This window comes from Palaemon carinicauda, unplaced genomic scaffold, assembly GCF_036898095.1.
Source record: "Palaemon carinicauda isolate YSFRI2023 unplaced genomic scaffold, ASM3689809v2 scaffold953, whole genome shotgun sequence".
Taxonomy (NCBI): Eukaryota; Metazoa; Arthropoda; class Malacostraca; order Decapoda; family Palaemonidae; genus Palaemon; species Palaemon carinicauda.
The window spans coordinates 58,634-70,000 of NW_027172262.1; the positions used below are offsets into that span (position 1 = coordinate 58,634).

General features: G+C 33.9%; 1 long non-coding RNA gene across 3 annotated transcripts in view; it reads left to right on the forward strand.

Annotated features, from left to right (window-relative positions):
• LOC137637741 (uncharacterized) overlaps positions 1-11,367 on the forward strand; it is a 37,549-nt gene that overhangs the window by 22,597 nt on the left and 3,585 nt on the right. Inside the window, exon 5 of one of the 3 annotated variants that reach the window (XR_011043772.1) lies at positions 5,515-5,563. This is a non-coding gene — a long non-coding RNA (uncharacterized lncRNA). The remainder of the gene's footprint in view (positions 1-5,514; positions 5,564-11,367) is intronic. The other 2 variants (XR_011043773.1, XR_011043774.1) reach the window with 2 other exon arrangements.

The window sequence follows — 11,367 nt, forward strand, 5'->3', positions numbered from 1 at the left end:
AAAAATTGAAATAAACTTTTAAAAATTATTAACATTAAAACAGATATTCCATATATAGAGTATAAAAAGACATATTAGTCTGTTCAACATAAAAACATTTGCTGCAAGTTTGAACTTTTTAAGTTCTACTGATTCAACTACCCAATTAGAACAAAAACTTCACTTACTAATTTTTTCAGTTCCTGGAAGCACTTAGATTGTGCTTCACTCTGCTGAAAGGCAACGTCTTGCTTTAATACATTTCTTATTGGTTCATTTATATCTTGACATTATGTATAAACTTAGCCCAATCTTATACGCTAATTTTTTTCCTGTGGATAGGGAAAATTGGCAATGGTCTTTGCTTTCATTTTGTTTGGTTTCAATAGATTTTGCTTTTTTTGTCTGTTTTCAATAGCCTTTGCTTTCTTTTTGTCTGTTTTCAATATATTATGCTTTGTTTTTGTCTGTTTTCAATAGCCTTTGCTTTCATTTTGTCTGGTTTCAATAGCCTTTGCTTTATTTTTGTCTGATTTCAATAGCCTTTGCTTTAATTCTGTCTGGTTTCAATAGATTTTGTTTTTTTTTTTGTCTGTTTTCTATAGCCTTTGCTTTCTTTTTGTCTAGTTTCAATAGATTTTGCTTTTTTTGTCTGTTGTTTTCAATAGCCTTTGTTTTCTTTTTGTCTGGTTTCAATAACCTTTGCTTTCTTTTTGTCTAGTTTCAATAGCGTTTCCTTTCTTTTTGTATGGTTTCAATCACTCAGAAGTTAGCACATGTTATACTCAACCTAGATTGACTCCAGCTTTAATTTATTTGAATTTAACCATTGCTGTTTTGCAGTGCAGTGCTAGACTTTTTTAACCTTTTGTCATGTTAATCATTGCTTCCATGAATCAGAATATCATTCAGTTTAACCTTTACACCAAACCTTTATCAAACATTTCATGTATTGACCTCGGACATAGTTATAGGGTGTGGCCTACTCAGAAACTTAGTTGTAAATACCAGTATTTCCTAAAATATATATAAAAAGGCCGAAGTCTAGACTCTAGGTGACTCCTCATCCAGTGGAAGATGCCAAAAACTGTTTTTAGTATCAAGAACTGTAAAAGAAATTGCATTTAATGACCTTGTTGAAACTTCTTTAAAACTAAGTATTCAGTAAAGGATAAGGATGTCTCTTCAAAACCGTATTATCCTTTTCTACTCTACACTATTTATCAACTCTGGAGAACCACTTGCCTCTGCTATTTTTCTCTTTTCTCCATTCCTTTTGGTTCAACCTAGAGTCCAGATCTAGATTGAAGGAGTTTGGTGCTTTTTTAACTGGGTTTACAACTGGGCCAGTGCCTGGATATTTATGTCTTAAGAAGAAGATACCATCAATGCAACTAAATCTTTCAATAAAACTCAGATTATTCAGAAAACATCATTTATGCTTTATTTAGGTTTTTCTAAACACACTAGTTTTATGAATTTAAGGGCTATAAAAGTTCACAGTCAACATCTGCAACATTAAACACCAGTTTATACTTGAAATTATCATAAATATCTTCAATTCATATTTTATTAATTGGAAGTATTTTACTATTGGTGAAGGACCTGGTAATAGCCATAAGACTTCTTTACCTCATCTAGTCAAAGATCCTCTTGGGTAGCATGCTAACTTCATCACCTTCATCCACTAATACATTGAATTGCATCATATACTCGGGAAACTGAGGTTTGACCAAGTGTATGTGCTATAAATGAATAATTTATCAGCATATTTGCACATGTCCCATTGTTATATACACAAAGCAGTAAGATCAAAGTACAGTACAGCATGGTTGAATACAAGAATACAGAGTATACACCATGGCATGCAAATTTTGGCCAAGGATAGCATAAGAAAGAGCCATGACACTTTTTGTTGTGGTCCTCAAAACAAATAGCGGTGGCATGACATGGAGGAGCTGTAATAATAAGACTGTACATACACATGTAGATAATAGAAATCAAAACATCACCACTAAGTCATAGAGAGTTATGAATATCAGCATAAGTTTATCAGAGCGGAATAGGAATACTTCCGAGCACATAATCCTGCACAATAGTCTCGGCGATACTCGGATCTTGAATATTGTTCTACCCATCCCTGCATACAGCTTTGCCGTGTGAATTCAGTTGCTGCTTTCACAGTGATGTCCACAGAATCTAAAATAGATTGTGGTGCCCCCCATTTGTAACACTCTTGGTCTGCCTCTGGAAAAACCCACCGTCCAAAGGGATGTCTATAGCAATGTAATTGGCTACTACCGTATTGATTTCTTGGCGTTTACTGAGAGAAACTCTTCTTTCTTGCGTGGTTTTGTGTCCTATACTGTACTGCGTGAAATTGTTGCTGGAATATTGTTTGATTTAATAGCAGCATTGAACTTTTCTTGTGCCTTTCACTGAATGCTGGAATCTAAATTTGTTTAATTTGATGGAGCAGTATTCAACATTTTCTTTTGCTTTTCACTAACTTCATGGGCTCAGCATTGATTAATTACATCTTCAGATGATAGATTACCTTGTCTTATTAGTGGAATCTTGTTTGATTTGATAGCTGCATTGAACTTTTTCTTATACTCTTTACTAACTTCGTAAGTTGAGCATTGATTGATAACCTCTTTAATCGATACATCACCCTGTCATATTAGTCTGCTTCTTAGAGTTTCATCTGTTATTCCACAAATGATCTTGCCCCTCAATAACTCATTGTGAAATTGCCCATAGTTTGTTCATTGCTTTCTTTAAACCCCTTACTTTTATTTTACCTTTTCATTTTCCTCATCTCATGTTTATTTAGGTTAGATACAGTGCCACATCACACCTTGAGACACTAAGGACATTTCCGCGCCGAACACCCTGTTTAATATTAGCCGCAACTGTAGTTGACGACAAAACCTAATCGAGCACAAAGTCAGGCTTAATTTGGCAGTGCATATGTCTTTCTATTCTGTTAGGAAATTATTTTTTATAGGTGTTATAAAAGGGAGAATATATACATTATAACAGCATATTTGTATTCAGGAAATAAACATAATTTCTTGGGTAGCATGAACTTTATGGAAAATAAATCCATTCACATTCTTTTGACTTTATGATATTACGTGTTACAGAATGATAACTTGATAAGGTGCCCCTTACATTTCCTCCATACTTGTGTTAGACTTTTCTGCAGCCATATATCTTGTGTATATCACTTATAAGTGACCTTTGCTCAATACACTATAAGGATATGGTTACGAAGATTGAAGCAATCTTTGCCAGTATCAAACAGGAGAACCGGTGTTTGTGTTTATGGTGATATCCTGAATATGTATGGTACTACCTGACTGCTCAGTGTTCAGGTATGCTCCAAGTATAGGTAGTAGATTGGCCAGAGCACCAGCCACCTGTTGAGATACTACCGCTAGAGAGTTATGGAGTTCTTTGACTGTTCAGACAGTACTACATTGGATCCTTCTCTCTGGTTACGGGTCAGGATGCCTGAAAACTTTGAATCAATCAATCAATCAATCTCTAGTTACGGTTCATTATCCCTTAGACTACACATACACCGAATAGGCTGAGCTCTTCTTACGTATCCTCCTCTGCCCTGATGCACCTGACAACACCGAGATTACTAAACAATTTTTATTCACCCAAGGGGTTAACTACTGCACTGTAATTGTTCAGTGTCTACTTTCCACTTGGTGAGGGTAGAAGAGACTCTTTAGCTATGGCAAGCAGCACTTCTAGGAAAAGGCCACTCCAAAATCAAACCATTGTTCTCTAGTCTTGGCTAGTGCCATAGCCTCTGTACCATGGTCTTCCACTGTCTTGGGTTAGAGTTCTCGTGCTTGTTTCTCTTCCTCTTGGTTTGTTAAAGTTTTCATAGTTTATATAAGAATATTTATTTGATACTGTTGATGTTCTTAAAATATTAAATTTTTCCTTGTTTCCTTTCCTCTCTGGGCTATATTCCCGATTGGAGCCCCTGGGCTTATAGCATTCTGCTTTTCCAACATGGGTTGTAGCTTAGCAAGTAATAATAAAAATAATAATAATAATAATAATAATAATAATAACAACATTCACTATCAAAGGTAGGACAACTGTTTATGTGAAATTCATGGTGTAGTGATTCTTTGAATATTGTTAAAGTAGACTTTATTATTATTATTATTGTTATTATTATTATTATTATTATTATTATTAGCTAAGAGAATTCCCAAATTGAAAAAGCAGAATGCTTTAAGTTCCAAAGGGAAAACAGCCCTGTGAGGAAAGGAAGTAATGAAATAAATGAATTGTATATGAGAAGTAATAAATAAAATAAATGAAATATTTCATGAGTGAAAAGTGACCATACCAACTTCACGATACATTTCAGTGGCACAATAATTAAGCTATGCTGGCAAGGAGATGTTTCATAAGATGTACCTATTTAGAATGATAGTTTCTTGTAGTGTCTGCAACCTCCCCATCCTTGTGAGCTAAGGATTTGTGTTTTGGGTGAACTTATTAACCTTCCGATTCATCAGAAGCCATTGCCTGTCCCTCCATGGTCCTAGCTTGAGAGAGAGAGAGGGGCTTGGGCACTGATCATATGTGTATATATGGTCATTCTCTAGGTCATTGTCATTGTTCCTAACCTCTGCCATTTATGAGTTGCCTTTAAACATATCAAAAGGACTGTGAACATGAATGTCAGGGCAAGTATTCAACTGTACAGTACCTGTTTCCATTTCCTTCTATCTTGCTGTCAACCATTTGGCTATTACTTCATAAGGCAATTGTATGGTTTACTTATTGTTGCAAATTTGCACTGAATGCCCTCCTAGGGCACATTGCTGTCCCTTGTGGCTTAAATAAATAAATCAGGTCTAATGTCTGCATCAGAAGCAAACAAATTTTTGCAGACTGTGGGCATAAGGTTTATGTCTGAAGACTAAGTTTCAGATATTATCTTTTTTTTTTGGAAAATTGGGAAATGTGTTATGTATGGTTTGGGGAGAAACTGCTCAAGGAGACTGATGACTTGATGATGTACATAGCTTTGTTAAGGCATTTTTGTTAACTGGGTCTTGATTATCGCTATCATTGCATAGTTTAGACGTATTATTGAGTTGCTTGGTTTAGACACAAATTTGTCTTACCTTTTACATATGTACATGCGTATGCACTGTATATACATGGTATATATATGTATATATATTTTGCCGTATGTATGTATGGACAGTATATTTCATAATCATCATCTCCTACGCCTATTGACGCAAAGGGCCTCGGTTAGATTTTGCCAGTCGTCTCTATCTTGAGCTTTTGATTCTAGACTTCTCCACTCTTCATCTTCCACTGTGTGTGTGTGTGTGTGTGTGTGTAGTCAAACTTGTTTTTGCAATGCTAGAGTTGCCATTTCACCTATGCCATATCTAACATATTAAATACTGCAAGTATGATACAAATTAATGTGATGAGACTATTCTGACTGCCATGGTGATCAAATATCTTTTCTTTCAGCAGGCAGGAGATATTCCTGGGAAGCCAGACATCACAAATCACAGCCAATGTAAGTACACAATTTTAGTTTTTTGTGTGTTTTATCTGTAGATTTAGTCAGGGGAATATACTACTACTTAGAGTGTCACACAGCATATTCTCTGGCTTGAGGGTACACTCGGGCACACCATTCTATCTTGTTTCTCTTCCTCCCGTTATATTGAAGTTTTTATAGTTTATATATGAGAGATTTATTTTAATGTTGTTATTGTTCTTAAACTTCTCTTGTAGTTTTTCTTGATTTCCTTTCCTCACTGGGCTATTTTCCATGTTGGAGCCAATGGGCTTAAAGCATTGTTGTGTCATAAACTCTTATGCATTTATTGTAAGGATCAAGTTTGCATTATTTGTGCTCAGTTCTCTCTCCTTTTTGGCTGACTGGTTGCAATATATATCTCATTTATACCGTTTCTCTTCACCCTCACTCTATTCTTGCTTATTATCCCTTGTTCTTCTCCCTAATCTTAGCCTTTCGTCTTTATCTTAGCATTTTCCTATCTATCGAAGTCTGCTGGTGGGAATATTGTCTCACATTTTCCCCCACTATTGAAGTGGTTTGAGATTGAGTTTACCTCGTCTCAAGTTTCTTCTTCAGACCAAGAACGATATGAGATAACTAATTCCTTTTTAACAACGATTGGATGGAAATTTAAGACAAATTATTCATATGATCAATATTTGAAGACAAGATTATTATTATTATTATTGTTATTATTATTATTATTATTATTATTATTATTATTTTTATTATCTGGTTGCATATTGTTTACTTAATTGTTTAGAATTACGTCTCTCTCTCTCTCTCTCTCTCTCTCTCTCTCTCTCTCTCTCTCTCTCTCTCTCTCTCTCTCTCTCTCTCTCTCTCTATATATATATATATATATATATATATATATATATATATATATATATATATATATATATATATATATATAATATAATGCCTTTAATTCTTTGTCCAAAACACGATTTGCCTAAACTTTATTTACAATTGATTTTTTATTTTACTTGCATTTCAAGTGTTAAATAACGATTCAGTTTTTTTGTTGGTGCTAATTGAATTCTTGAATAAATGTACCCGTTGCCAAGGGGCCGGCCGGTTTGGGAAAAAGAATCTTGAGTGTCAGAATAGATGACTTTTCATGTGATTATTACTTCCTTGTTTCCAGCCAGTTTTCTTATAGATATTTCTGTTATATAATTTTGATAATTCTTTGCTATCTGTTTTTCTCCTTATTCATTACTAGGGTAGAAGAGAGACTTTAGCTATGGTAAGCAGCTCTTCTAGGAGGACGACACTCCAAAATCAAACCATTATTCTCTAGTCTTGGGTAGTGCCATAGCCTCTGTACCATGGTCTTCCACTGTCTTGGGTTAGAGTTCTCTTGCTTGAGGGTACACTATTCTATCTTACTTCTCTTTTTCTTCAAGTTTATATAGTTTATATATGAAAGATCTATTTTAATGTTGTTACTGTTCTTAAAATATTTTGTTTTAATTTTTCATTACTTCTCTTGTAGGTTATTTATTTCCTTGTTTCCTTTTCTCACTGGGCTATTTTACCCTGTTGGAGTCCTTAGGCTTATAGCATTCTGCTTTTCCAATTATGGTTGTAGCTTAACTAGTATGCTGTTATGACTAAACTATTCCTAGTTGCTTAAATTTTCCATTCAATTTTGTCGTATATGTTAATAAACCTGGCTAATAAAAGAGAGAGAGAGAGAGAGAGAGAGAGAGAGAGAGAGAGAGAGAGAGAGAGAGAGAGAGAGAGAGAGATATTTGTCAAGGTCGCTGAAATATACGAGAGACCCTTCGTTGTGATAAACAATACTCTACAAATCTTATCATCTATGCTATACTTAATTATACATTATCTTTATTGGTTACATTTAATCTTGAATAACATGTATTTCCTTTTAATGAGATTAACTGGTCGGATTTTAAGAATAAAACGACGTTTTAAGACATAAAAAGGCCAACGGCCTAAAGCTTCCTCCTGTCAGCTAGAGGTAATGACGTCGTAGTTTTTTGTTTCGTTTTTTCGTTATATTATGCTTAATGAGCTAATAATGACAATGATAGTAATACTACCGATAATATTAATTGTGATCATGAGTTTTGTTATAGTAATAGTAGAAAAAGGCCGAAAATATAGCATTTAAGCTAAACAATTTAAAAAAAAAAAAGGCCAAATTTAGGTATCTAGCGCGAAAAAAGCCAAGTTTAAGTTTTTGGGCCCGAAAAAGGCCAACCTGGCAACCCTGGATCATCTAATGTTTACGATTTCCAGAAATCGATTCACTAAAATCGGTCATAATTCTTATATGCAAGATTTTTAATATACTTTATTCGAAGCAGCGTTGTATATAATTATTGCGTATGCTTATACTTTAATAAATATGCCGGTATAATAAAAATTAAGTTGATTAATGAGTAAAATTAGCGGACATTTCGTCCGAAGCTGGGTTGTTGGCGATCGTCAACCCATATCTATTTGGCTTCTATTATACCGGCTTTATGCCTTCAATATTCGGAATTAGGCTTATATATATGGATTCCTGCCATGACAAAACCTATTTTAGGAAGGAGAAATATGAAAATTCATGCCGATTTTATTTAAAATGATGATTCGAAGTTTCGAGGCGAAGCTGTGAGGCATAACCCTTATAACGGCGCAAAGAATCGCAGATCTGCCCAAAATAGTACTTATTATGAAAACTCCTGCTTCAGAATCAAATATTTTTCATCATATTGAATTAGTTATTTTAAGTATTCGAGAGGAATACATTAACCTGTTTTATCAAAAGGGTAATAAGATAAAATGATTATTACTTACAGAATAATAGCATTGGTTCAAGCTTTAATTACCATTAAATGTATTGGTATTATTATTATTATTATTATTATTATTATTATTATCACTGTATTATTATTATTATCATTATTATTTTTATTATTATTGTTGTTGTTGTTGTTGTTATTACTAGCCAAGCTAGAACCCTTTATATATATGTAAATAATATATATATATATATATATATATATATATATATATATATATATATATATATATATATATATGTATATATATATATATATATATATATATATATACTGTATATATATGTGTGTATATACATGTATATATATATATATATATATATATATTATATATATATATATATATATATATATATATATATATATATATATATATATATATATATATAATGTTTCTCAAATCGTGATGATTCTTCTAAAACTCATTTCCGTTTAGAAACTTACATTAATGGTGTTTTCATATCACAATCATTTTTTTAGATGTATTTTCTTCCCACTTAATAATTTGCCATCATGTTCAGTCCAATAATATTTTCCATTACTCAAGGAGTTTATTTATTTCCATATTTTAGTTAATTTCCTTACTGGGCTAATTTCCCTCTTGGAATCCTTGGGATTATAGCATCCTGCTTTTCCAACTAGAGTCGTAGCTTAGCTAGTAATGATAATAATAATAATAATAATAATAATAATAATAATAATAATAATAAATAGTAATAATAAACCTTTCCACAATTTTACCACTTTAATAAGCTTTCATACCAAACACAATGTTTTAGATTCACACACACACACACACACACACACATATATATATATATATATATATATATATATATATATATATATATATATATATATATATATATATATATATATATATACACACGTTTTAGTTTAGGAAGTTACTTCCCTTTGCTTCTTCAACAATATAAAAATATCCATCATCCCCTATCTTTTTCTTCGAGAATTTCCCCGTCTTTTCTGATACCTGAATCGTGCTCGGGTTCGGAAAGGGGGGGGGGGGGGGGTGTGATTGAGCTATTTTGGGATGTTGGCTGGGTCCCGGAGGGGGAGGTGTAGCACACGTGTGTTAATTGCTTTTGAAAAGAAGAAAGATGAGGGAAAGGTTTAGAAGTTAGTATTATTATTATTATTATTATTATTATTATTATTATTATTATTATTATCCAATGTACGTCCTTTAATGGAATATCCAAATTATACCTTGCCTGGTTAATGTCACACTGGGCTTAGAGTTCAGCTCAAACTCGTTAGTTCCTATGGTAGCTGCAATCTCTCCTTGTGAGCCAAGAAGGTGTTGGGGTTCAGGGGAGCCTATAGGTCTAACTGCTGAGCCATCAGCAGCCATTTCCTGGCCCTCCTTGGTCCTAGCATGGGTTGAAAAGGGCTTGAGCCGATAATATGCAGTATGGTCAGTCTCTAGGGTATTGTCCTGCTTGATAGGACAATGTTACTGTCCCTTGTCTCTGCCATTCATAAGAGGCCTTTAAACCTTATGGGCTCTTAACTGGAAAAACAGTTCAATGTGAAAGGGAAATAATAGCAAAAATGAATAAGATATAAATGAAAAATAATGAAAAAAAAATATATACAGATTACCAACAACTACACATGAGGCCGTAAAAGTGTCAATATTACAGCATTTGATGAAGTCTATTTTAAGTATGCTACTTAAATTCTAAGTAAATCTATTACTTATGAATTTAGGTTGATGAGTTTGGGTTTCTGGGCACCCATACTAGGTTGGTTTGCTTTGAGCTATCAGACAAAAATCTCCTACTATCACCAGTCTGAAGTTGGCCAATGTGGCGAAGAAAACAGGCCAAAGGCCAGACATGACTAAGGACATGTCTGAGGCCTTTGTCCTGCAGTGGACTAAAAATGGCTGCATTTATTGTTTTGTAGTTATCACAGAATTTTGTATTTTATTGATTGAACATTTTCGTAATTAGTTATATGGTTATATTTGAAATGAATTATTATAAAACTGGTTCTGTGACTTCGTATTTGTCAAGCCTTTTAATTCAAAATTCCTGTGGCCTCCCTACCTCGAGCACCTAGTACGGCCAGCTGTCCCCTGAACTTACCCTTCCCGGCTTCCCGCCTCCCTAGCCCGGACTCCCCAGTGGGGCCCCACCTACTGTGTGACTCACACTCAGTTAGTCAGAGACTCGCGTATGGGAGTCATGACTGCCTTCCACCTCTCTCCCTCTCGCCTCGAGAGCTGTCACATGGCAGCCCCTCTCCCGGGCATACCCACCACCCCCTCTTCGCTCGCAACTAAACCGTTTCTTCCCTTTAAATTTGTTTCTTTTTTTCTTATTTTCTTACTCTGGCGCACGCGTTTAACGTTAATAGATATTTCTAAAGTTTTTGCTTTTCTGTTTATTATTCTTCGATTTCCTTTTAGATTTTCCCTAGTTAAGCTGTTTTCAGTCACCTATACTTAAAATATTTTGTCCACTTTTACTCGTTTTATTATTAATTTCCATTTTGACTGTCTTCAGCTAAGGTCTGAAGGTAGGCAACACCGTGACTACATAATCCTCGTAAGAGAAATAATCTAACAGATCAAATCCCCCTAGAAATTAGGCACTTGAAATGAATTCAGAAAATCATACTGACAGCAAAACTTACCAAAGTCATGTAACAGTGTCATTCAAATCTTGGGGGAACTAAAGCAAGGATTTCCAATTCAGACGCCCTACAATAATTTATTGTATTCACTGTAATATTTCTATGTAGAATTTCCCAATATTTCCATGATTACCATGGTCTTCCACTGTCTTGGATTAGAGTTCTCTTGCTTGAGGGTACACTCGGGCACACCATCTATCTTGTTTCTATTTGTCTTGTTTTGTTTATAGTTTTTATAGTATATATAAAAATATTTATTTTAATGTTACTCGTCTTAATTCCTTTCCTCACTGGGTTTGTAAAAGATTTTGT